Raw genomic sequence first — 4,603 nt, forward strand, 5'->3', positions numbered from 1 at the left:
CTGCCGCCCCCGCTTACGGCCAACGGCAATGAGGCGGCTCCGCGGGCGCAGCCGACTGGGAACAGGAGCCCTTCGCCGCTTGTCCGGACTCTCCCGCTTCCGGCAATCCGGTTTGTCTTCCTACTCGGAGCTCACGGGCTGCGGGCAGGGCCAACCGCAGGCTCCGGAAGGCGGGACTTCCGCCGCACGCACGCACGCCCGTTCTCCCGCGAGAGTGCGGGTGGGCACCGCATCCGGCACCCGCGCTGTCAGCCAACGCAGGCCGAAACCGTCATTTTAAAAAAGGCTGGGTCCGGCATCCTGGCTCGTGCTTGTAGTCCCAGCAGTTTGAGAGGCCAATGCGGGCGGATCACCTGAGGTCAGGCGTTCGAGACCAGGCTGGCTAACATGGTGAAACACCGTCTCTACCAAAAATACAAAAATTAGCCGGGCGTGGTGGCGCACACCTGTAATCCCAGCTACTCCGGAGGCTGAGGTGGGAGAATCGCTTGAACCCGGGCGGCAGAAGTTGCAGTGAGCCGAGATAGCGCCACTGCACTCCAGCCTGGGCGATAGAGTGAGACTCCGTCTTCAAAAAAAAAAATTATCGATCTAGGCCGGGCGCGGTGGCTCAAGCCTATAATCCCAGCACTTTGGGAGGCCGAGACGGGTGGATCACGAGGTCAGGAGATCGAGACCATCCTGGCTAACACGGTGAAACCCCCTCTCTACTAAAAAACATAAAAAAACTAGCCGGACGAGGTGGCGGGCGCCTGTAGTCCCAGCTACTCGGGAGGCTGAGGCAAGAGAATGGCATAAACCTGGGAGGCAGAGCTTGCAGTGAGCTGAGATCCGGCCACTGCACTCCAGCCTGGGTGACTCCAGAGCTAGACTCCGTCTCAGAAAAAAAAAAAAAAAAAAAAAAATTATCGATCTAGTTCTAAACCTCATTTTGAATCCACCATATTACTCTGAAATACATTCATCTTTCCTGTGGCTAAAACCTTAAAGCCTAACCAGTAACTCCCATTGCACTTAAGGAAATCCAATCTCCTTGCTGTGGCCCCTGAACAGGCTGCCGCTGGCCTACCACGGTGCCTCTAGTTTGTGTAAAATGCATATGTCAACTTACAATAAATCATACAAGGCTTTTTTAGCTCTAAAAGGCTATTATTCACTAGTTGCTGTGTGAATCAGTATTTCTGGGTATAATTAGAAATTATTAGAGTTGATGCCCAAGACTCATCTCAACCAGCACGGGGGAGGCATTTGCTCCTTTTATGGTCAGTGACTCGGCCTCCTCCTGCTGAGCTCAGTCCTCAGGTGGGTCTGACTTAGCTCAGAGCTGTGCAACCCTAGTCCTCCTCTCAGCTCAGAGCTGTGCACTCCTAGTCCTCCTCCCCAACTTGCATGAGTGCTCTTTAGGATGGAGCTGAACATGGCCTTCTCGAAACCACTTGGCTCCACCACAGGCCCTGAGAACTGATTGGGTCACTCTGGTGGGCTCCCCAGCCCTAGCCAAGAAGGGTTTCCCTAGGGAGCCTGCCCCTAACTCATGAGACCTGGAGCCCCAAAGATCCTGACCAGGGGGTTGCCTCCTCCAGGGAGGGGCCACTCGCCCCCACCCAGCTCCCTTCACAGAGACCCATCCGACAGAGCTGAGGAAAACCATGCCGCATAAATGAATAAATAAATAAATAACGATGCCGGGTACCTGTGGATTTTGTAATTCCTGAAAGAGGGCAGAGTGGCTGGCTCACAGCAAGCGCAGTAGGAGATACTGCTCCCTGGCCAGGTTGTGCTCTGTCTCCTGGTTGGGAGCTCTAGGGGACAAGAAAAGCCAGAGGAGACGACCAGCTCGCCCAGAAGGCACCTCTCCACCCCTTCCCCGGAGTTTCTGGGACACGAAGCCCACCTGAGGGACATGTGCCTCCTTGGGAGTTGTACCAGGCCTCCTTCCTGATCTGGCCATGCAGTGGTTTTCAGTGCCAGAAATAGACGAATAGAAGAGGCCGTTTATTGGATGTTCTTCAGGAACACGCACACTTCTTTGGATCTTTCCATCATTTTATCTCTGTTTAAAGTTAAATGCTGTGTTATACCGAGTATTGGAAAAGATGTAGAAGTACAAGAACTGTCAAGCTGGCAGTAGCATAAAGTTGTATAAGCACATTGGAAACCTGTTTGGCAGTTTCTACTAAAGCTAAATATATGCCTACCTTCAGAAATTCCATCCTAAGCATGTACACAAGAGAAATGAATGCAAATGTCCACAAAAAGACTTATATAAGAATGTTTATTGTCGGCTGTGGTGGCACACACCTGTAATCCCAGCACTTTCGGAGGCCGAGGCAGGCAGATCACGAGGTCAGGAGAAACCATCCTGGCTAACACAGTGAAAACCCATCTCTACTAAAAATACAAAAAATTAGCCAGGCGTGGTGGCAGGCACCTGTAGTCCCAGCTACTTGGGAGGCTGAGGCAGGAGAATGGTGTAAACCTGGGAGGTGGAGCTTGCAGTGAGCCAAGATCCTGCCACTGCACTCCAGCCTGGGTGACAGAACAAGACTCCGTCTCAAAAAAAAAAAAAGTGTTCCTTGCCATTTTTATTCATAAGAGCCCCAAATGAAAACCACCGAAATGTCCAACAGGAGAGTGAATAAATGGTAATACATTCACATCATGGAATACTGCACAGCCAAAAAAGAAAAACGAAGGGGCAGGAACATTCCACGACATGGGTGAACAGAGGGAGCCCGGTACGAGAGACACTGCACCATCCCACTGAGATGAAGCGCAGGAAGCAGAACTGATGACGATTGAAGTCCGAAGAGTAGTTTCCTTTGTGGGAAAGTGTAATCAGAAAGGAGCCTTCTGGGGTACTAGAAATCTGCTGTATGTTGGCTGGGTGCAATGGCTCACGCCGGTAATCCCAGCACTTCGGGAGGCCTAGGCGAGAGAGTCGCTTGAGCCCAGGAGTTGGAGACCAGCCTGGGCAACATAGCGAGATCCCATCTCTACAAATTAAAAATTAGCATGGCATGCTGGTGTGCGCCTGTAGTCTCAGCTACTCAGGAGTCTGAGGCAGGAGGATCGCTTGAGCTCAAGAGTTTGAGGCTGCAGTGAGCTATGACTGTGCCAGTGCACTCCAGCCTGTAACTTCCGTGACTGAGCAAGACCAGTTGCAAAAAGAAAGGAGGGAAAGAAGGAAGGAAGGAAGGAAGGAAGGAAGGAAGGAAGGAAGGAAGGGAGGGAGGGAGGGAGGGAGGGAGGGAGGGAGACAAAAGGCTGAGCACAGTGTTTCACATCTGTAATCCCAGCACTTTGAGAGGCCAAGGCAGCTGGATCACTTGAGGCTGGGAGTTTGAGACCAGCCTGGACAACATGGCAAAACCAAAAATACAAAAATTAGCCAGCCAAAAAATACAAAAATTAGTAATCCCAGCTACTCAGGAGGCTGAAGCATGAAAATCCCTTGAACTCGGCAGGCGGAGGTTGCAGTGAGCCGAGATCGCGTCACTGCACTCCAGTCTGGGTGACAGAGGCAGTGTCTGTTTCAAAAAAAAAAGAAAAAGAAAATAAATCTGCTATATCTTGACCTAGGTGAGGCTATCACATACATTGATATATATTGGAATAGGTGTGTGTGTTTGTCTCAGTGTATATGCCAAGATGCACATTAACAAAGATTCTGCCCGGGCGCTGTGGTTCATGCCTCTAATCCAAGCTCTTTGAGAGGCTGAGGCAGGCGGATCACGAGGTCAGGAGTTTGAGACCAGCCTGCCCAATACGATGAAAGACCTCTCTACTAAAAATACAAAAATTAGCCAGGCATGGTGGTGTGCTCCTGTGATCCCAGCTACTCAGAGGCCTGAGGCAGAGGAATCGCTTGAACCCAGGAGGCTGGGGTGACAGTGAGATGAGATCAGGCCTCTGTACTCCAACCTGGGTGACAGAGTGAGCCTCTGTCTCAAAAAAAAAAAAAAAAAAAATTCCATTAGTAAACATAGAATGATTGAATTATAAAAATCACCATTTTGGGCTGGGCACAGCGGCTCACGCCTGTAATCCTGGGATGACACTTTGGGAGACTGAGGCAGGCGGATCACAAGGTGAGGAGATCGAGACCATCCTGGCTTAACACAGTGGAACCCCGTCTCTACTAAAAATACAAAAAATTAGCTGGTCGTGGTGGCAGCGCCTGCAGTCCCAGTTACACGGGAGGCTGAGGCAGGAGAATGGCGTGAACCCGGGAGGCGGAGCTTGCAGTGAGCCGAGATCACACCACGGCACTCCAGCCTGGGGGACAGGGCAAGACTCTGTCTCGAGAAAATAAAAGTTAAAAATTTTGGCCAGGCACCATGGCTCACGCCTAAAATCCTGAGATGACACTTTGAGAGGCTGAGGAGGGTGGATCACGAAGTCAGGAGTTCGAGACCAGCCTGACCAATATGGTGAAACACTGTCTTTACTAAAAATACAAAAATTAGTCAGATGTGGTGGCTGGCACCTGTAATCCCAGCTACTCAGGAGACTGAGCCAGGAGAATCGCTTGAACCCGGGAGGCAGAGGTTGCAGTGAGCTGAGATTGTGCCACTGCACTCCAGCCTGGGCAATAGAGCTA

This window comes from Mandrillus leucophaeus, unplaced genomic scaffold (assembly GCF_000951045.1).
Source record: "Mandrillus leucophaeus isolate KB7577 unplaced genomic scaffold, Mleu.le_1.0 Scaffold227, whole genome shotgun sequence".
NCBI lineage: Eukaryota > Metazoa > Chordata > Mammalia > Primates > Cercopithecidae > Mandrillus > Mandrillus leucophaeus.